The sequence below is a fragment of the Palaemon carinicauda genome, chromosome 39 (genome assembly GCF_036898095.1).
Source record: "Palaemon carinicauda isolate YSFRI2023 chromosome 39, ASM3689809v2, whole genome shotgun sequence".
NCBI classification, from domain to species: Eukaryota; Metazoa; Arthropoda; class Malacostraca; order Decapoda; family Palaemonidae; genus Palaemon; species Palaemon carinicauda.
The window spans coordinates 44,933,830-44,957,582 of NC_090763.1; the positions used below are offsets into that span (position 1 = coordinate 44,933,830).

At 38.8% G+C, this 23,753-nt stretch overlaps 2 long non-coding RNA genes across 2 annotated transcripts in view; both read left to right on the forward strand.

Annotated features, from left to right (window-relative positions):
• LOC137631149 (uncharacterized) overlaps positions 1-23,753 on the forward strand; it is a 40,162-nt gene that overhangs the window by 10,573 nt on the left and 5,836 nt on the right. Inside the window, exons 2-3 of the long non-coding RNA XR_011041866.1 lie at positions 8,909-8,984; positions 14,563-22,372. This is a non-coding gene — a long non-coding RNA (uncharacterized lncRNA). The remainder of the gene's footprint in view (positions 1-8,908; positions 8,985-14,562; positions 22,373-23,753) is intronic.
• LOC137630843 (uncharacterized) lies at positions 57-1,041 on the forward strand. Its single transcript, XR_011041773.1, has 2 exons — positions 57-515; positions 864-1,041. It is a non-coding gene; the product is annotated as an uncharacterized lncRNA (long non-coding RNA).

Sequence of the window (23,753 nt, forward strand, 5' to 3'; positions counted from 1 at the left end):
CATCGCTGGTGGTGGACTAAAAGAAATTAAATTTTAGTATATTACTGTATTAACGTCTTTCATATGTTAAGACATAAGATATGTAAATTGGTTAATTTATATTAATTACTTTTCCCTTATGTAATTACCCTTGACCCACTTTTAAATAGACCCTTTAACCTGTTACCCGTTGTTATCGGGAAAAAATGTTTACTTCGGGACTGACTTAGTTAGCCGAAGCAGTCTGGCAACGAATTGTCTCCGACTCGGAAGCCACACTCTCGTAGGAGATTTTAACCTTGTGCTTTTATCACTAGGACTTTGATGGATAAGATTTTCTCCTACTTTTAAAAGCCCTATGTACCAGCCATGATCGTGGTGTAGATTGATCCTTGGGAGTGACCTACCATGTTGAACAAAGTGCCGTGATTTGATGAAGTTCTACAACGCTCGTCCTCGTCGTGTCAAGAGGCTTGATCAAGAGCCAGAACATAACCTCTTAATATTGCCATTTGCCGCTCTGGAATTAATTACAGGTAAGGGTCAACTAGAGAGTGGGTCTCAAGTCAAGCCCTTTGTAAATTCCAGCTTAGGAAAGCTATTTCTTAAGTAAGGCCTTGCATGTCTTTAATATATATGTAATCATCTATGAGCTAAATTTAAGTGTCTTGTGTCTTGGCATATATCCAGGTTAACGTTAGCAATTGTTTATCCTTTAGGGAGTATCCAGTCAACATTATTCGATTGTTCTAGGTTAGTCAATAGCCATTTTATGTCAAATTGATTAAATGTGTAATTGACTGGTAAGCCAGGAATGATAGGCCATTTTCATAACCTTTAGTTCTGCTTGGTAATTTTAATTGATGACCTATCGAAATTTACAGGTGATTACCGAACTGAATGGAGACATTGTGTTATACCCACTACTTCGCATCTAGCTGTAATTACTTCAGGACCTCGGGCAGTTATTGAGAGCCTCTAATAGTTTATTTAAGTTGCTTATGTTTACTTAAGGGAAGTTCTCTATTTGTTAGTATATTGTTAATATACAAATTAATTATTTTATGTGTTTCCTTGGTGCCTATAGTTTTTACCAGTGTTTTTGGTGTCTCCTTGATAAAAATTTAGTTCAGCTGGGGGGAAGAAAACTATTGAACGATCAGGCCTTTGAGGCTGATTGAGTTAAGATGTCACTCTCACGGTTTTCCCACCCATGTTAGAGAGAGTACAGTATTGCCCAACCCTCTACCAAAGTATTAAAAGAGACGGCGAGACTACGGTCTACTTTGTTTTCATCTCAGCCGTTCATGATCGCTCATCTAGGGGAGCGCCACCACTCGTACTTGAGATGGCACGTATGTTGGCGATTGCGCCCATTAAAGCCGTACTATAGGTATCCTGTTAGGTACTCGCAATTACATGCTGCAACCTTAACTGCTCGCCATTGGCTGTGTACAATCATCTTGCTAGCCACCAGGTTGCCCGGGTCACCAACCACCCTTTGAGATACTGTACTACCGATAAAGAGTTATTGGGTCCTTCGACTGGCCAGACGGTACTGCATTGGATCCTTCTCTCTAGTTACGGCTCCTTTTTCCCTTTGCCTGCACATACACTGAATAGTCTCTCCTATTCTTTACATCTTCTCATCTCTCCTCGTACACTTAACAACGCTGAGATTACCAAACAATTCTTTGCTCAAGAGTTTAGCTACTGCTTTATAATTGTTCAATGGCTACTTTTTCCTGGTAAGGATAGAAGGCACTTTTTAGCTATGGTTAGCTTCTCTTCTATGAGAAGGACATTCCAAAATAAAACCCATTGTTCTCTGATCTTGTGGTAAAGTTCTCTCCCAGTTTTTTTTTTTTGAAGTTTTTATACTTTGTGTGTGATAAATGGTTTGGTTTTATTACTGTTCATCATCATCATCATCTCCTATGCCTAGTGACACAAAGGGCCTCGGTTAGATTTCACCAGTCATCTTGTATCTTGAGCTTATAATTCAATACTTACCCATTCATCATCTACTTTGTGCTTCATAATCCTCAGCCATGTAGGCTTGGGTCTTCCAATTCCTCCAGTGCCTTGTGGAGCCCAGCTGAACGTTTGGTGAACTTAGCTCTCTTGGGGAGTGCGATGAGCATGCCCAAACTGTTTCCATCTATTCCAAATCATGATCTCATCCACCTGTGGTACTCGAGTAGTCTCTATACAGTGGAACCTCTACACACGAACGTATCTACATCCGAATTTTCCAACATCCGAAGTAAAATTCGAGCAAATTTTTTACTCTACACCCGAATTTTATTTCGACACACGAAGTAGCAATTTTCGTCGTACCGGTTGTATCCGAATTTTTCGACACGCGAAGTACAATTCGAACACGTTCCGACTCTACACCCGAATGTTTTTTTCGACACCCGAAGTAAACAATACTCGTACGCGTAGTCGGTGCTCATAGCGCCTGAAGTGTTTTTTATTTCCGCCGATAGAAGGCAGCACATCGACCTCGGAGAGACGCTCAATTAGCGCGGCTTGGGTCAGTCCTCTGTTCTCGTCGGCTTCTTGCGGTTGTGCTCTTTGCGTTCTGATATTAACTGTGATTTAATCGTGATTTTTTACGTGCATCCATTAACGATAATTTACGTAAATCATGGGTCCAAAAAGGCTTAGTTTTGGCAGTGGTAGTGGTAGTGGTAGTGGTGAGAAAAGGAAGAAGGAAATGCTTTCTATAGAAATTAAGCAGGAAATTATTGAAAAACATGAGCGTGGCATCCGCGTGAGTGAACTTGCTAAACAGTATGGCCGTAATATGTCGACGATCTCGACAATCCTTAAACAGAAGGAAGCTATTAAAGCAGTGAAACCTTCTAAGGGGATCACTATAATTTCCAAACGCCGTACCCCTATCATAGAAGAGATGGAACGACTTCTTCTAGTGTGGATTAAGGATAGAGAGATTGTTGGCGACACCATCACCGAAACCGTTATCTGCGAGAAGGCGCACGCCATCTTTACGGACTTGAAGGAGGAGAGCTCCGGGGGTGATGCTGGGGAGAGTTCAACCGAGCCTTCCTCAGATGATTTCAAGGCATCTCGTGGCTGGTTCGAGAAATTTAAGAAACGGTCCGGGATTCATTCAGTTGTTCGCCACGGAGAGACTGCTAGTGCGGACACAAAGGCTGCAACTGACTTTGTTAAGAAATTCGAAAATATCGTAAAGGAAGAAGGCTACGTAGAGCAGCAGGTGTTCAATTGTGATGAAACCGGGCTGTTTTGGAAGATGATGCCGAGTCGAACCTACATCACTGCTGAAGAGAAGAAATTGCCTGGGCATAAGCCAATGAAGGATCGGTTGACTCTTGCTCTATGTGCCAACGCTAGCGGGGACCTTAAAGTCAAGCCCTTGCTTGTTTACCATTCGGAGAACCCTAGGGCCTTTAAAGCACACAACGTCGATAAGGATCAGCTTCATGTTTTCTGGCGATCCAACTCGAAGGCCTGGGTCACTAGGCAATTCTTTGTGCAATGGGTAAACCAAGTTTTCGGTCCTTCTGTGAAGAAGTATCTTCATGAGCAGAAATTGCCTTTAAAGTGCCTGCTATGCCTTGACAATGCACCCGCTCACCCCCCCGGACTTGAAGATGATATCTTCGATGAATTCAAGTTCATAAAGGTGCTGTATCTTCCACCAAATACCACCTCTATCCTCCAGCCCATGGACCAGCAAGTCATCTCTAATTTTAAGAAGCTGTACACCAAGCACTTATTCAAGCAGTGCTTTAATGTCACGCAAAGCACCAACTTAACTTTGCGTGAATTTTTGGAGGGGCCACTTCAATATCGTGCACTGCTTAAAGATCATTGATCAGGCTTGGGTTGGATTAACTCGACGGACCCTCAATTCTGCCTGGAAGAAGCTGTGGCCTGATGCAGTTTCTCCCCGAGATTTCGAGGGTTTTGACCCCGAACCTGATCCCGTGGTCGGTGCAGCGGAAGCCGTAGAGGAAATAGTCTCCCTTGGCAAGTCCATGGGTCTGGAGGTCAATGCAGATGACGTTACGGAACTCGTCGCTGAACATCACGACGAACTGACGACGGATGAGCTCAAGGAACTCCATGCTATGTCGGAGCACATGGGTGATGACGAGGAAGAGAGCGAGGAGGTAGAACATGTGTTAGGTTCAGCGCAAATAAAAGAGGTGTTAGGAAAATATCAAGACGTGGTCGACTTCATCGACAAATACCATCCAAAGAAATTGCAGGTTTGTCGTGTAGTTTCTCAATTCGATGATGTTTGCCTAACGCACTTTCGAAACATTCTGAAAAGCCGTACGAAGCAATTATCTATCGATGCTTTCTTTAAAAAAACTGCGAAGCGAACTCGCGATGAAGAGGATGTAAGTGAACCGAAGAAAACGGCAAAGAGTGAAGAGGAAGAAAGTGAAACACAGAAAACGGAAAAGAGTGAAGCAAAAGAAATTCAGTCAATTTTAAATGTAAGTGATAGTGATTAAAATTACATAATCATCAAAAAGAAAAAAAGAAAATGTAAAAAAAAAATATAAAATATAAAAAAAAAAAGATAAGCTAAGTTATGTTAAAGTTCACTTAGGGTAAGTTAGAATAAGTTACGGTAGTGTTACGTTTATCGTAGTTAACCTCTCTACCTCCTCGCCGTCCGTCCGTCTCCTCTCTCCTCTCTGCGTAGCGAAGACGAACAACACCTGCGCTGGAGTTTCTAAGGTAAAGTGACGCTAAAAACCCGTTTCTTATTTATCATTTTTTGCTAATTCTTCTTATTTACATGTCTATTCTTCTTATTTACATGTCTATTATCTAATTTAGTATTCATTATTCTCATGGGAAAGTTATGTGTAGTAGTTTATTAAGAAGTTATCATAGGTTTTTGGGCTCAACCACAGATTAATCCTATTTCAATGTATTCTTATGGGAAAATTCGTTTCTACATCCGAACAATTTCTACATCCGAAGTTGGTTCTGGAACGGATTAAATTCATATGTAGAGGTTCCACTGTAGTTTCATTTCTAATCCTTTCCTGCCATTTAACTCCCAATATCCTTGTGAGGGCTTTTTTCTCAAATCTACTAAATCTATAGGAGATTGTTTCATTGTCATACCATGTGACCATTGTGTTGTAGTCCTTAACCCTGTATAGGTATCATTATTTGACCACCTTGAGTAGGTATCGTGGGTCAACCTCGGGTAGAGAAATTCATAAAAAAAATTTGTTTACAAATCAATTCGCAACCTTTTAACACTTTTACCCCCAGGCTATTTGGAACTTTCCAACCCTTAACCCCCAGGGTTTATTTTTCAAGCGCATTTTGCAGCATATATTTTTTAAATTGCTCTAACAGCCTTAATTTTTGTCATAGAGAGGTCAGGTTGGTCTCATTCTTTTTAAAAATACCTGAAGTTTCTCATAAAGTTATCAAAAATATGCAAATAGCAGTTTTTTGCAAGGACATACCAGAACATCCATGGGGGTAAAGGGATAAGTTTTTGAAACGTACCAGTACGTTCTTTGGGGGTAAAAGGGTTAATAGCAAGAACATATTTCAAGGAATACAGTATTTTAATCTTCAAAAAAAGTAAATAAAAGCTAAGTTCAAAGTAAATATTTATTACAAATAAATTAAAGAAATTATTATACAAAAAAAATGACTACAAAATAATTCACCTAAAATCTAAATATGGAAATAAACTAAAACTATTCATAGAACTTATTCTATAATAATTGAGCACCATTTGCCGAGATCCAGGGTTGGGGGTGGGACCAAAACGGAATGTTTCCTGAAATGAGAAAATGTTTATTTATTTATTTATTTTTTTTTTTTTTTTTTTTTTTTTTTTTTTTTTTTTTTGCTAGAAAAATCTATCCTCCTTTCAACATTTTTTGGGGGTAGGTAAATGACATAGTTAGTGGCTGGAATTTTTACTGGATATTGTATTATTATCGTACAACAAAAATGTGTATAAGAATCTGCGCTTGGATATTTATTTAATGTTTTATAAAGGGGAAATTTTTTGTTTTGTTTTTTCCCACATAGAGCTATGCCAGGTTGTCGGATAGTCTCGCAAAATGGCCGCCAACCACACCACCCTGGAAGGTCAGATCTGCTACCTGAAATGGAGAAAGAAATGTCAATATCAGCGAGTCATTTACTTATATAATTGTTCGAGGATTTGCAGAAAAATATTATGGTTGCTAGAATGAAGTTTATATATTATTTTGCAATTTAAACAAATAAAATAATCATAATTAAGTTTTCGTAAAGATACAAACTTACAAAAACAGGAGAAATTATAAGCTGTTTTATAAAAACATTCGAGGTAGAAGACATTCACAAATACTACAATAATCCTTTTAGTTTTATACACGCCTAAACACTACTGCACATTCGATAATTATATAAAAATTTTATATTACACAACTTGCCTTTATTAGGTATTGATGGGTCGAGCTCAACCCAAGGGTATCTCAGAAATAGCACAAGGAAAAGGGCTGGGATGAAATGCGTCCTCGCCTGACTGCTGCACACAATGAACTGAGGTCTCGCAGGTCAATATCGCTCACAACCAGTACAGATGAAAAATTATGGCAAAAAAACTTTTTTTTTACCTCTTCGTATACGACCCACCACACCTATCCACGGTTTAGAGAGAGCTCCGTATGAACCTTAGCATAGAACATGGTCTTTCTCCTTGCTTTCGCTTCAAATAATTGCATAAGCTAACTTCACGGGCTTGTATTCCTCCTCTCGTTATGAGCATTGCAGATTGGTCTTTGTAATCTTTGGTTTCTGCTTTGTAGCAAAACTCAAAATCCATCAATCATTAATTCCAGGTTGTTGTCATTTACAGTTTCTTCACTCGGGGAAGTAACTGATGATCCGGAGGAGTTAATTTGTTTCCTGTAAGCATGCTAAAGCACTACCTTGAGATAACTCAAACTGCCAGACCTAGGTTACAGAATCTATTCTGAAGTACATGTTGAGCATACAAGGAGAGTCGTCAAGAATACAATCTCCTTTTGGCTGCAGGAGACTGTCAATAAAGCATTACCCTTGAGATCCCTCGGCACATCAGGCCAAACTAGGTGTGTGCCGTTGAGATTAAAGGAGTTGGTGCTACTGTAGCCTTCAAGAAAAATCTCGTTGACTGAAGTTTTAGACGCGGGAGTATGGAAGCATCGGACCACCTTTTGTGTGCATTATTTGCGGGATGCACTAAGGAGCCTTTGAGTACATATTCACTGGACCTGAAATTGTTGCTCAGCAAGTCATGTTCTGACTGTAGCTCCTCTGCAGGACAAAGTATTGTGCCCAAGATGACGGTTACCATGCAAGTCTAGGAGGAGAGAGAGAGTCTGGAGCCTTTGTTCACGTTTTCCTCTCCCTTTGGGGCATAGCTGTTGTGATCCCATGGAGGTGGATGGATTCTTATACAGGCAAACAACATTTATAGCTAACAGTCTGTTACTGATGAAATAGAAGTGTTCGTTCATTCCACCATCCTCCTTATGAGGGGGAGGATGGATTTGTACAGGCCTACTGAACAGATTCACTATAAGAGACAGAGAATTTCTAGTGAAATAGTCATGGTTTCCTGGTCTTTGAACCTACGGTACTTTTGACCTTGTTTTGTGAGGTGTCTAGGATGCCATGCTCCTTACATTATCAGGACCGAGCATAGCTATCGCTGGATTTTATCCATCTAGTTTGGTAATAAGGATGAAGGTTGTTTGTACATTTTGGTGGGACAAACCACAAATTTTAAAACTTTGTATTTTCCCTTTACCTACACACATCAAATAGTCTGCCCTATTCTTTCCACATTTTTCTCTGTCCTCATACACATGACAACGTGGAGATTACCAGACAATTCTTCTTCACTCAAGGGGCTAACTACTGCTCTGTAATTGTTTAGTGGCTACTTTCTCGTAGGGGTAAGGGTAGAAGAGAGACTTTATCTATGGTATGCAGCTCTTCTTGGAGGATACTCCAAAATCAAACCATTGTTCTCTAGTCTTGGGTAGTGCCATAGCCTCTGTACCATGGTCTTTCACTGTTTTGGGTTGGAGTTCCCTTGCTTGAGGGTGCACTCGGGTACACTATTCCACGTTTCTTTATTTTCTTTCCTCACTAGGATAATTTCCCTGTTGGAGCCCTTATGGGGTTTATAGCATCGTGCTTTTTCAACTAGGGTTGTAGCTTAGCTAGTAATAATAGTAGTAATACAAACCTGAATTTCCTCCTTCACCTAAAATCCCAGACAGGAATTGAAAGTTCTTTGTACCGGCAGCAGGGTCAGGGCTCTCCCTCCACCAGCCGCTAACTACCTGCTAATGCGCTTGAATCACATCTTATTTCAAAGAACTCAGGTTTGTATAGTTAGGAAAAATGCAAATTATTTAAAAATCAAATATATGGGTCTTGAACATTCCCACTATTGCCTTGGGAGTCCCCCTGTTATGCAATTGCCCAAAACCTACTTTGAGGTGTTCTTTATATATTGACAATGGTGTTCTTAGTATTTAGATTTGAAAAGTCTTGTGTTCCTTCATTACACCTCAATCTTTGGACTGTGAGTATTACTGAAAGTTCTTGGCAACTCCGGTGACTCCTCGATGTACCCAATTTTTAACTTTCCGTTTCATCCCTTTTTTTTCATCTCTTCTGGTCTTACTTCTTTTGACTTTACCTACACAGTTCTACTGCTGGGTTTCTTAATTCTAACATGGCCAATGGGTAACATCCATCATCAGGACCTGGCCTTACTACCTTGTCACCATCTCTCCAACCATTCATCAAATGTCTTAGGGTATTTTAGTACTTTGCATTGAGTAAGATTTATAATAAACCACTTAAAATGCAACTAGTAATGTATTTTTTATTATTGCAGATGAGTCAAGGTGTTTAATTATGCATAAGGCGATGTGTGAAGGGACCTGAGGCCAACTTTTGCAAAACCTGTCAAGGTGAGTATTGGGAGAAGCGTATTTGATAAAATTCCAATCATGTCATGTTCGCAGAGATCAATATTTGGTCGTGAGGTTTGAATTATTTAAATTGTAGCTTACAAGGATAGTAAGGTTGCACACAATACAAGAAACTATTGATCTTTAGCGGGACTTGAGCCTCAGTCCGGCAGATCGCTATGCAATGATGTTTCCAATAGGCACCGCAATACATCATAAGATACAGAAATACTACTGTATAATACAATTCCATCTTTTGCTTCCTCAGTCAACCTTCCAATCAAGATTTACCCTCGGAAACTTAGTCCTGCTTTTGTTCGCACCCAACTTTTCCATTTTTCAAATGTTGTCAAACTCTTAATTGCTTTACTGTTCACCATTAGATTTGTTATGTGTTACATTAATTTTTATTCCTCTCCTTTCCTTTCCACCATCTTCTCTTTCTCTGACTTTACACTCTCTTCATTTTGGTAAGAGATCGCATGCTCGTCCACATTCATCCATGCATACGTTGCCACCTTAGCATGAAATTCTATCCTTTTGTATATTCTCTCCCTGGTGCTCAGCATGTAATGATGGTATAAGATAGAAAACTACAAATTTACAACCGAAGAGTAACTGGTTTATCAGGCATGGAAGAAAAGCTTGGGAGAACATAGATGAAAGTGCGAGGATGGTTTATGGGAATACTGTGTCAGTTTTGAAAGACTGCAAATTGAAGAAATAAGTAGAATGGCAGATGTAGTGGAGATTACCTAGATGAAAAGAGTGTCATGATGGAGTGTGTGTGGGCACATGTTGTAGATGGATGGTGGGAAGGGAGTAAGGAGGGCTTGGGAGGAACCTGTAAGGGGGAGAAGATCAAGAGAGACGCAGAGAATTAGATGGTGAGATAAGGTGAAGGATGATCTGGAGAGAGGAGGTTTGTTAGAAGAGGATGCCTTTGATGGAAGACGTTGGAGAGTGTGTATCAGGCGACCGACCCCTTTCATGTTGGGATAACTTTGGGGTAGTAGTCGTAGTAGTAACGGGTTTAGGTGTGTCAAATTGTGGCTGCCAGTGCCTAGACATCCTAAACCAGTTTTTAACCTCTTTCAAATATGTATCCCTCTCGCGAATTAGGTCCAAAGCCCACATTGTGCTGATTCTCTTGGCATTCTGAATCATAGCCGGCATCATCGTCAGTCAATCTTTTGTTTTTTAATCAATTTAACATTCTAGTTTAGCCTAGTGAGGATCTTCGAAATAAATTTTTTTTTTTTTTTCTAATGAATTAGCCACTTAGTACATTCTTCCATCTTTCATGCAACATTTTCTTTCTATTCACTCCTAATGCTCACCTTTGGTAATTGTTTTCAAGAGTATGATACCTTTAGAGTCTTTAAATTGTCCCCAAAATATTTCCTACAAACACATTTATTGAACACTCATTCTCCATTCATTTTTTCATTGCAAATACCCTTCTTTGTCACTAAAACATACCTTGGTACACTTCGTTGCTCATCCTTAAGAATTAGATATAAATATAAAATCCATTTCTTGTAGTCTTTCCCAGAACTGTCGCTGTCTCAGCCAAAACAAAAATAAGCTTAATATCTAACTTGGAAAGCAAAACTTTTGCATAGTAGACCTCTGAGGAGCTTTTAAGGTTTAAAGGCCACCGAAGAGTGGCAGAGGCAAGGGACAGTGATATTGCCCCATCAAGCAGGACAATGCCCTACAGAATAACCATATATACATATGATCAACACCCAAGCTAGGACCAAGGATGGCCAGGCAATGGCTGCTGATTACTAAGCAGGTAGACTTACAGGCTCAAAAGGATGATGAGGTTGCAGACGGTACAAGTAAGTACCGAGCTTGAGCAGGACTCAAACACCAGTCCAGGAGATCGCTAGTCATATCACGGTTCACTTATCACTCCCTCAATGCATCGCAGATTTATAAATTCATGTAAATCTACACCCCGAACTCCTCTCTCTATCGCAGTTTTTCGAGAGCAGATATGTTTTATGTTTTTCACATTTTAATTATTCTTTTATGTGCTGAGGAGGAATGAGGAGGGGGAGTGGGGAGATGTAGGGGTAGAGAGGGGGGATGTTGATGAGGGAGAGGTCTAATTGGTGAGGGATCTATGGTTTTCTATACCGACACTCAATGAGTGAGCGAGCTGGGTTTATTCCTGGCATACCATGCATTATTTTTTTTTTCTCTGGTATATTCAGCAATAACTATGCCTTGGAAATGGTGCTAGAGGAGCATTTCACGAAGAGACACAGGTCGTGCCCGGAAATAGATTTTTCCTTCGTCAATATCCCTTTTTTGGGGCTTTAAATTAATGAAGTAAATTACAACAATACCACATATACTAGTGTAACACTTGCAATCCAGCATATTGTGCGAGCACTGAATTTTCTTCAATGAAAAATAATTTCACCACTTATTTTGAGTATAATGCAAGTTCGGTTTTTCTATTGAGACTAAATCAAAATAGATCAACGTCTTTTTCTCTCTACCTCTGTATCGCAACTTCTGGTTCAGTAAGTTAGAAGAGCAAATGAGAATGAATGATGAAACAATTGTTACCAAAAGAAAGTAAACTGCCGGTTTGTAACCAATTACCTTGGTTGCTACAAATGATGTTAAGTAGAATATGAAATATTACTCATAGAATTATAAGAACAATTCAATAATTTCCAAAGCTTTGTAAACAAGAATCATGAAATTGTGCATCAGCATCAGATATGAAACACCTCTAAACTTCGATATGCCATTAAAATTGACAGTAAATGAAAAGTAATTTTAGTCAAAACTACTGGTATATACTTTGATATGGTAAAATAGAAATATTCGTTCAAGTAATAATTATCTCTTAGCTTGAAAAATAATCAGTATTTTGCTTTAATCAACTGATATGGAAAGCTTAGACATAGTCTGAAAGAGCTTACAAGCATAAACATAGTCTGAAAGAGCTTACAAGCATAAACATAGTCTGAAAGAGCTTACAAGCATAAACATAGTCTGAAAGAGCTTACAAGCATAAACAATAGAAAAAACATACAGTATATTTGCTGTTTTTATTTTGTAATCATCATCATCATCATCATCTACGCCTATTGACATAAAGGGCCTCGGTTAGCTTTCACCAGTCGTCTCTATCTTGAGCTTTTAATTCAATACTTCTCGATTCATCATCTCCTATTTCGCGATTCATTGTCCTCAACCATGTAGGCCTGGGTCTTCAAACTCTTCTAGGGCCTTGTGGAGCCCAGCTGAACATTTGGTGTACTAATCTTTCTTTGGTAGTGCGGAGAGCATGCCCAAACCATCTCCATCTACCCCTCATCGTGATCTCGTCAACATATGGTATTCAAGTAATCTCTCTTATAGTTTCATTTCTAATCCTGTCCTGCCATTTAACTCCCAATATCCTTCTGTAGGCTTTGTGCTCAAATCTACTAAATATATTAGAGATTGTTTCATTCTCATGTAAATAGAGTAACACCGATCTCACTAAACTGATGTATAGTCAGATTTTTATATGCAGTTTCAGGCGATTTGATTTCCAAGTTTTACTTACTTAGCCACTGTCTGATTTGCTTTTTTTCAATCTTTCACTAAACTCTACTGTATTGGAGATCATAGTTACTAAATGCCTACAAGATTCTACCTCATTAATCCTTTTTCCTTCCTATGATATTTCATCTTCCATTGCATACTCCATTCTCATGTGCCGTTCTTCTACTTATCTTCAGCCCAACCTCATTTGATATTTCATGCATTCTGGTAAGCAAGCATTGTAAATCCTGTAATGTTCTGCTAACAAGGACAGCCTCATCAGCATACTCTGGTATGCTAAATTCCTATCACCAATCCAGTCCAATCCTTCTCCACCATCTATGACTGTTCTACACATCACAGAATCCATGAGGAGGATAAACAACATAGGTGACGACACATTCCCTTGGAGTACTCCTTTGTTCGCTGGAAAATCGCTTGATAAGACTCCACTAACATTAACTTTTCACTTGCTAAGCTCATGAACAGACTTAATCAAATTCACATATTTAAGAGGAATTCCATAGTAATGCAGGACTCTCCACAAAATTGGCCAGTGCACTCTATCAAAGGCTTTTTCAGTCCACAAATCCCATCAAAAGGGGATTTCTATATTCTACGCTTTGCTGTACAACATTTCTCAAAATGAAAATCTGGTCAGTGCAACTTCTACCTTTTCTAAATCCTGCTCGTTCATCTCTCAGCTTTTCACCAATCTTTCTCCAGTCTCTTTAGATTAAGCATATTATATACCGGTATTTTCATGACTCATGTACAGTAAGTGTTATGCCTCTGTAATTATTGCAATCAGTCAGGTTTTTTTTTTTTTCTTCTCACTCAACAAGAAACTGTTGGGCTTGAACCGGGCAGGGACGTTTCCAATAGTCATTCTAGAAAATTGTCTTGCCCCTTGCCTCTGCCGCTTGTAAGCGGCCTTCAAACTTTAACCTTGATGATTAAAGCATTAATGTAACCAAGTTGTAACCCTGTTAGTGTGTTATTTTATCGGCAGTAGAATTGGCTGAACTTCAGAAGTTCAAACTTGCAATGAATGTTTTTATGTTGACCAGAGTGACATGAATCTGTCTTCATAGTTTACATATGACAGATCTGTTTTAATGTTGTTGCTGATCTTAACACTTTATATCCATTTATCAGTACTTCTCATATAGTTTATTTCAGTTTCTTTTCCTCACAGGTATTTTTATTTGTTAGAGCCATTGGGCTTACAGCATCTTGCTTTCCAATTAAGGTTGTAGCTTAACAAGAAATAATCATAATAATAATGATAAAAAGGAAGATGATAATGAAATGACTGTACAATAATGATAATAATAATTATAATAATACTAACCCTTTTACCCCCAAAGGACGTACTGGTAAGTTTCACAAAAGCCATCCCTTTACCCCCATGGACGTACCGGTACGTCCTTGCAAAAAAATGCTAGAAAATTTGTTTTTTTTCATATTTTTGATAATTTTTTGAGAAAATTCAGGCATTTTCCAAGAGAATGAGACCAACCTGACCTCTCTATGACAAAAATTAAGGCTGTTAGAGCAATTCAAAAAAAAATATACTGCAAAATGTGCTGGGAAAAAAAAATAACCCCCTGGGGGTTAAGGGTTGGAAATTTCCAAATAGCCTGGGGGTAAAAGGGTTAAGGCTGTATATCTCACTCCCTCTTATAGAAGTGAAAAATGGTCATGTATGTACTGCACAGTATGGCGTCAGTTTGAAAGGATGTGTAAATAGTTGTACAGTATTCATCATTGTCTTATTTTTTCTTTGAATCATCATTGCTATTTGTATGTCTTCCTCTCTTTGTTGATTTACCTTTTTGTTTGAATTTTAACTATTCTCAACATTGGGTCATTCCATTTTAAACTTTTCTCAACCAATGATTATGGCCTTGCTAGTTTCATCCATGTAAAGTAACCTGTTTGAATAATTAAACTCTTCAACTTTAAAAGCTGTAATAAGAAAGTTGGGACAGTTTTGACAATTTTCCTTTTATTACAGATATTTTTTGATGGATGAGCACTGACACTGGATGGAAATTCTCAAGCTTTAGGAAGACCCAAAGAAGGCCAGCCCATTTTTCAAGATACTGTTTATATCGTCGTCGCTCCCAATTTTCAAGACGTCAAGTCATCGCTACTAATATTTACCATAATGTTTTCTAGAATGTGTTTGAGAATAATTTTTAATACGAATTCAGTTTGAGAATAATTTTTAATACGAATTCAGTTTATGAGAATAATTTTTAATACGAATTCAGTTTATGAGAATAATTTTTAATACGAATTCAGTTTATGAGAATAATTTTTAATACGAATTCAGGTTATGAGAATACAGTAATTTTTAATACAAATTCAATTTAAAGTCAATTTTTCAATGTGATTTTTGCAGATACATGTAACGGTTGCCTTTTTCTTGAATATCATTAAGATTAACGTAAAATACAGTGTGCTCTTAGTTAAGGTTACAATTGCCTCAAGATCTTTGTTAAAAACCTTGTAGATGAGGGAGTAGTACAATTTCAGATTGATCACCCAAGTAAATCTATTACAGAAAAATCTCAAGTAAACATTCCTTAATAATGCATTCTTAAAATCTTATGTTTGTAAAAAAAAAAAAAAAAAATAATAATAATAATTTAGCTTAGTAAAGAAATCTAGTCAAGCTGAAGGGATAATGCATTTTAAATTTGTAACTGGTGGAATTGAATGGAGTATTTCAATTTCAATGTTTAGTAAGTTCTAATAGAATAATTTGATTTTTCTTCACTGGAAACTAATTAATTGCATTTTCTTTTATATATTGTCTTGATGTGATTTATTATTCTTACAGAAATATTTGGTTTGTTCATCTTCAACATGTGAACAACACTTAACTTTCATGCAACTATGACAATTTTAACCCTTTTACCCCCAGGCTATTTGGAAATTTCCAACCTTTAACCCCCATGGGGTTATTTTTTTTCAAGCACATTTTGCAGTATAATTTCTTTAAATTGCTCCAACAGCCTTAATTTTTGACATAGAGAGGTCAGGTTGGTCTCATTCTCTTGGAAAATGCCTGAAGTTTCTCAAAAAAAATTATCAAAAATATGCAGAAAAAAATTTAAATAGCATTTTTATGCAAGGACGTACCGGTACGTCCATGGGGGTAAAGGGATGAGTTTTGTGAAACGTACCAGTACGTCCTTTGGGGGTAAAAGGGTTAAAATATTTAGAAAAATTTTTCTAGTATGTTTTTATTTCAGTGCTCAAAGAACATAAAATTCATTCCGTTGTTTGTGCTGTAAGTTTTTTTTTATTCTTACGCGGATACAAACTTTCCAGTCTTTTACTTGGGGTAACTGCTAATCATGTTTTTTATGACCGGACAATCAAAATTTTGGTTGATTGCATCATGCTTTGTTGCTGGGTAAACACAGCGTATGCACAAGGATCAAGAGGACACATGCTCACAACATCTCTTCACAACGCTGCTGGCCGTGAAGTGAAGAGGTGGTGCTCTCACTTATTCTCTACGATCGAGTCTCTTGCATTCATTTCCCTACCCATTTAGTGTTGTGTTCTCTTGTGTTTTCTTTCTTAATTCACAGTCATATGAGTTACTATTCATTATCTGTAAGTTACAAGTGAGTGCTTATGTCTAGTAAAACTCAGTATTTACATTCTTGCCTTGGACAGGATAGCGACTGTTGTGGCATTCTTATGAGCTGGGCAGACATAGACGCACATCTTCTTTGTCTCTCTTGCCTAGACAAGAGATGTTCAAGGGCATCTCCATGTAAAAACTGTAGGGTGAGGACTTCCTCCCAGTTGGAATGATATTTTCTCTCCTCACAGGAAGCTTAACAGGATTTTTATTTTACTTTGTCTCCTTCCAACAGGATTTAGACACAAATGTCATTCTTTGCGGTGAGAAACTTTCTTCAGTTTTTCATGTTGAGATTTCCCTGAAACTTTATCTTCAAACTGTGATTTTTTTCTCGTCACAAGGAAGCTTAACAAGATTTTTACTTTACTTTGTCTCCTCCCAACGGGATTTAGAGACAAATGTTATTCTGTGGCGAGAACCTCCCTTCAATTTTTCATGTTGAGATTTCCCTGATACCTTATCTTCAAACGAATCTCACATTCAGGCGAGTGTTGGATTACGCACAGCGTAATCTTGAAGAGCCATGTCCTAGCACATCAACCAGAATGATGGAAAAAGGACAGGCAGGTTCAACAAGATGCTCCTGTTGGAGGAACTCTTGAGTTGAGACTACTTTCCCCACTGAGTCGTGAGGCACCCGTGGTGGAAGAGGAAAGTTTGTCATTCCCATCATGTTCTCGCAAACTAGGTTTGCCTTATAACTATGGTGGCCCTAAGTATATGATATTATTATTATTATTACTTGCTAAGCTACAACCCTAGTTTGAAAAGCAAGAGGCTATAAGCTCAAGAGCTCCAACGGGGAAAAATAGTCAAGTGAGGAAAGGAAATAGGGAAATAAACGGTATGAGAAATAATGAACAATTAGAATTAAATATTTTAAAAACAATAACATATAAACTATAAAAAGAGACATGTCAGCCTGTTCAGCATAAAAACATTTGGTGCAACTTCAAACTTTAGAAGTTCTACCAATTCAACTAACCGATCAGGAAGATCCTTCCACAACCTGGTCACAGCTGGAATAAAACTTCTAGAATATTGTGTAGTGTTAAGCCTCATGATGGAGGAGGCCTGATTATCAGAATTAACTGCATGCCTAGTATTACGATCAGGATGGAACTGTCCCGGAAGATCTGAACGTAAAGGATGATCAGAATTATGTAAAATCTTATGCAACATGCATAATGAACTAATGAAATGATAGTGCCAGAGATGAATACTGTATCTAGATCAGGAATAAGAAATTCAATAGACTAAGTTCCTGTCTAACGAATAAAAATGAGAATCGGCAGCGTAAGCCCAGACAGGAGAACAATACTCGAAACAAGATAGAGTGAAAGAACTGAAACACTTCTTCGGAATAGATTGATCACTGAAAATCTCGACTCTCAATAAACCAATTTGTATTGCAATTAAAGAGCATACAGATCTAATGTGTTTCTCAAAAGTAAATTTGCTGTAGAGAATTACTTCTAAAATTTTAAGTCACAGAGTTCAAGAAACCTGATAAATGCTGCAGTCTGGATGTTGAGGAGCCACTGTCCTTGACCTACCGGTACTTGAATCATACTTTGAGTTTTGTTAGGATTCAACTTCATAACCCATAATTTGCAGCAACCCCGGATCTTCATTCAGGAGATGGCATTGATGCAAAGTGTAGCATCATCTGCTTATGCAACAAGCTTGTTTTCTAGGTCAAACCACATGTCATGTGTATATAGAATGAAAAGTAATGGGCTAAGAACACTATCCTGTGGAACACCAGATATCACATTCCTATAATCACTATGGTGCCCATCAATAACAACTCTTTGCAATCTGTTACTTGATAATTCAACAATAAGGCTAAGAAACAACCCACCCACTCGCAACTGTTCAAGTTTTAAAACAAGGGCCTCGTGATTAACATGGTCAAAGGCAGCACTAAAAACAAGGCCCATCATACAAACTTCCTGACCACAATCAAGGGATTTCTGTACAGCATGGAAGATTGTAAGAACGGTATCACATGCTCCAAGGTCTTTACAAAAACCAAATTCCAAACGAGGGAACAGATGATTACCTTTAGCAATCCTATTAAGACGTTTTACCAAGACTTTAAAAAACTTTAAATAATATCGGAGTTATAAAAATTGGATGGTTAGCAGTTGGACTTGAGCTACCACAAACACATTTACTTAGTGGAGTAACATTACCAATTCTCCAACAAGTGCTAAAAACTCCTCTGTAGTCTTTGTAAAAAGCACAGGGAAAATACCATCTAGGTCTTCCTCCATAAGCATCATGGTTCATCGAGAGAGCTGTAATTTCACTAGATCAAAAAGCTAAACTAGATAGTTTGGCCTCAGGAAAACAGGAATGAGGAAGATCTCGAGTCTCGTTACTCTGCTTCCTGTCTAACACCTCAGCCAAAAGGGTTGCCTTTTCCTGTGGACAGTGAGTGACAGAGCCATCAGGTTTAAATAAAGGAGGAATTTGTGCATTTCCACCAAAGAATGCAGATCTAGGGTAGTTCAGCACTTATGTTCCTGGGTTGTACCAAACAGAAACATAAATTTTGTGCAAAAGCTCTAAGCTGAGTATAGTTAATTCAAGTCAAATCTGATCTGTTACCCTTCCAAAGATAATAGGCCTTCTGCTTCTCCAAATAAGCATGTATACAATCCTCGTTGAACTATGGTTTGTCCTCCACTCGGTATCTTAGCATCCGAGAAGGGATACGCTTATCAATTATGTTGACTAGATTCTCATTCAAAGGCACAACAGGATCAACAGTACTATACAATTGTAACCAATTCAACCCCCAAAGATCACTCAAAATCCCATTCCAGTCTGCTTGAAATTTCATATAAATCTTCACCACTAATGAAATCAAGGCATGATCAGATGTCCCAGTTGGAGAACCAACCTTACTTGGTATAACGCTAGGGTAGTCGTTGTATACTAGGTCCAAGCCATTACCAGACCTGTGAGTAGCTTCACTTGTGATTTGGTCGCAGCCTGATTCGGAGGTAAAGTCTAAAGCTCTTGAGCCATGGCGATTGGTAGGAGAACCAGAATTTAAACACTCCCAACGGCAAGTATTGAAATTGCCAAGAAATACAAAAGAGGCCTTTTTATCATCATCTTGTATCTTAGCCATAATGGTAAGAAGACAATCGAAGATGGAATCATCCATTTCTGGATTCTGATGGATAGAACTTGTATAGAAGTTGTGCCTGCCACAAAATTTTATTACCTGAATCTCATGACATTCACATTCATAGCGGTCCTAACACTGCCATTCTCCTGTCCCTAGGAAAGGCATCCCTTTTCAAAATTATTGGCTACTCAAAACCAGTTGTAAGAGGTTCAGATCAGTGCCTCATATTAGAAACCAAAATTTTGGAGCACTAAACAATATCATACTGTCTCAACACAACTGTAAGGTCTTGAATATTTGCATTAAGACCTCGAATATTGCAATAGAGTAGACGACATTGACAAAATTCAACGACATTCTGATCCCGGATTTTGCTCAATGTCTCTTGACAGCATAAGAATTGATGGTAATAAAAAAAGATACATTATACTTACAAATCAAATCAGCAAAAATGATGAAAACAATATGGACAGAATTATAAATAAAGTAATCGATCGAATTCATAGCCTATGAAAAAAAAAGTCTCAAAAACTGGTCAACATAGAGCCGATACACCAAGCAAGGCTGAATAACCTCCAGGATAGCCATTTCAACTGAAGGGCGGACAGTAATGATGATCTTGAAAAGAAAAACATAAGGAAAAGACAACCTGTTGAAAAGCCACCAGACATCCATGGCCATTCTATTAAGCCTGCCCAACACCATTTAAAAAACAAGAAGAAAAAAAATAAGATAGAATAGTGTGCCAGAGTATACCCTCAAGCAAGAGAACTCTAACCCAAGACAGTGGAAGACCATAGTTCAGAGGCTATGGCAATATCCAAGACTACAGAGCAATGGTTTGATTTTGTAGTGTCCTACTCCTAGAAGAGCTGCTTGGCATTGCTGAAGTTGCAGGTATTAGAAGTTAGAACATTACATGAATATCTAATAAGAAAGGGAGTGCGAAACTGTAACTCCTATTCTAAGAGTTATCTCTCCTGTCTCTTATTGTGACCAGCTATCACTTAAACGGCTTGGATTTAGCTTTCTATTCATCCATATTATAAAAATGAATATTTTTGAAGTGGAAAATTGGGGGTAAAATGCCACTTATTTCAGATATTATGTTAAATTGCAAAAATCTAATTTTCAATATTCCTTTATTTCTTCAGTCATATCACGAATTTCAGCAAAACATAACGACCGATTTCCTTCCCTATCGTCTGCTTACGATTCGGTCTCTTGTCATGAATGGGTGAAGCATTAGGTTTTATGAGGATATGCATCTTATCTGTCATAGTGTTGGCTATGGAGAACCTCTTCATGCTCAGGTGACTGGGAGGTGTTGTGTGATTGGTGGTTTCTTTCCGAGCCACTCTCTAATCAAAATAGAAATACCATGATGATCCTAATAAAGCAGTTTTCATATAAAGAAAATTCTGAGGTTGATCGGGTCATCAAGTCTACCTACCCTTTCCCGGCAGGGGAAGGTCTATGTGCGTATGGAAACTCTTAACTCGCTGCCTGTTGAACTGAATGGAGCTGTCATAACACTGGGCACATCTTGTGAATGACTGAGTCATTTAACCTCGGCATCTTCTGCCTCTTAATTCCTAGTATTTAGAGGCTGTAGCTATATCATTGTTGCCATTCCAATCAAACGCTGCTTCGATGCTGTCCATGCTTAGCTTTGTGTCTTGTGCTTTTTCTTTGATTTCAATACATTTGGGATTGAGTATTTCTCAAGTGAATGTGAGAACTTGCTCCAATCTCAGAGGAGGGTCCTTCTGGCACCTGTCATGGTTAGCAATGCTTCTTTACCTCAATTTGTGAATTTGCATAATTTGGGGATAATTAAATAGGCGTCTGATTCTTCCCCTTTTGTGTCTTCCTCTGCTGAAAGCAAGAAGCTAAAGCCTTCCTTCCCAACTTCTGGCCTTTCTCTTTCAAATCCGTCCTTATTTGAGTTTACCGCAATAAAGATTTAGCTAAAATTAGTGCATGGTGCAAATTATGGGCATGAAGTTGAACCCTGACATAAGTCTCTACTTGTAGTTTATATATTTCCATTCCTCACTGGGCTATTTTCCACTGTTGTAGCCCTTGGGCCCATAGCATCCTGATTTCCCAACTAGGGTTGTAGTTAAGTGAATAATGATAGTAATAATAATGATGACCTATGCCCTTTCAGGCCTATCTAGAAAGGGAAATACTAACGTAACTTTAGCTATGCTTGTCCAGACTGTATATCGGTTAAAGTAGCTTCAGGCGATTTCAAACCTAATCCCAGATAATTGCAGAGTTTTGAGAGGAAGTGTACAACTGAGCCATACCCGCCATTTTCCTCGTGTCACACTAAATATGGTGCCCGCCTTTGGAAGGAACAAGTGTCCTTGTGACTGCCACAGAGTGGCGACTTGTTTATTCTCTTAAAATATTTTATTTTTCCTTGTTTCCTTTCCTCACTGGGCTATTTTCCCTGTTGGGGCCCCTGGTCTTTATCATCCTGCTTTTCCAACTATGGTTATAGTTTAGCAATACTATCTAGAACCAAAAGTAGCTTATCTAGCATTGCCCTACTTTACTGCAACCATCAGTAGGCCCTCATTAATGTTGATAAACGACAGCATGACTTCTGAGAAGTATATTTATAAACAATTAGAGACTGTTACGCCTCCTTTGCTAAAAGTCGATTTGAATGTCATTCACTTCTCAGCCCTCTACATCCCAGTGAAATAAGTGTGATAGGAGTAATAGACAATTGGTCAACTAGGATGATAATCGCTTCTCTTTATTCTTTGAATTGTTGAGTACTGAGAAACCCCATCATTTTGGGTTCCTCAATTATAAATAGTTTTGATGATTATTTGAATCTAAAATTGGCAGCACATTATTCTCCAGTTCTGTTCCAGATGCTGGCCATCTTTCCTGGGAGGGGATGGATGTTTTAAGACTTTCCCCAGTTCTGACTAATATATCAGGTCCTAAACAAGGTCCAAATGCAACCAGACCTCCTGGTAAGAACAGCTTCAGGTGGAGTGGTCCATCCATCCATATACCAAAGGCACTTCCCCCAATTTTGGGGGGTAGCCGACATCAACAAGAAACAAAACAAAAAAGGGGACCTCTACTCTCTATGTTCCTCCAGCCTAACCAGGGACTCAGCCGAGTTCAGCTGGTACTGCTAGGGTGCCACAGCCCAACCTCCCACATTTCCACCACAGATGAAGCTTCATACTGCTGAGTCCCCTACTGCTGCTACCTCCGCGGTCATCTAAGGCACCGGAGGAAGCAGCAGGGCCTACCGGAACTGCGTCACAATCGCTCGCCATTCATTCCTATTTCTAGCACGCTCTCTTGCCTCTCTCACATCTATCCTCCTATCACCCAGAGCTTTCTTCACACCATCCATCCACCCAAACCTTGGCCTTCCTCTTGTACTTCTCCCATCAACTCTTGCATTCATCACCTTCTTTAGCAGACAGCCATTCTCCATTCTCTCAACATGGCCAAACCACCTCAACACATTCATATCCACTCTAGCCGCTAACTCATTTCTTACACCCGTTCTCACCCTCACCACCTCGTTCCTAACCCTATCTACTCGAGATACACCAGCCATACTCCTCAGACACTTCATCTCAAACACATTCAATTTCTGTCTCTCCATCACTTTCATTCCCCACAACTCCGATCCATACATCACAGTTGGTACAATCACTTTCTCATATAGAACTCTCTTTACATTCATGCCCAACCCTCTATTTTTTACTACTCCCTTAACTGCCCCCAACACTTTGCAACCTTCATTCACTCTCTGACGTACATCTGCTTCCACTCCACCATTTGCTGCAACAACAGACCCCAAGTACTTAAACTGACCCACCTCCTCAAGTAACTCTCCATTCAACATGACATTCAACCTTGCACCACCTTCCCTTCTCGTACATCTCATAACCTTACTCTTACCCACATTAACTCTCAACTTCCTTCTCTCACACACCCTTCCAAATTCTGTCACTATTCGGTCAAGCTTCTCTTCTGTGTCTGCTACCAGTACAGTATCATCCGCAAACAACAACTGATTTACCTCCCATTCATGATCATTCTCGTCTACCAGTTTTAATCCTCGTCCAAGCACTCGAGCATTCACCTCTCTCACCACTCCATCAACATACAAGTTAAACAACCACGGCGACATCACACATCCCTGTCTCAGCCCCACTCTCACCGGAAACCAATCGCTCACTTCATTTCCTATTCTAACACATGCTTTACTACCTTTGTAGAAACTTTTCACTGCTTACAACAACCTTCCACCAACTCTATATAACCTCATCACATTCCACATTGCTTCCCTATCAACTCTATCATACGCTTTCTCCAGATCCATAAACGCAACATACACCTCCTT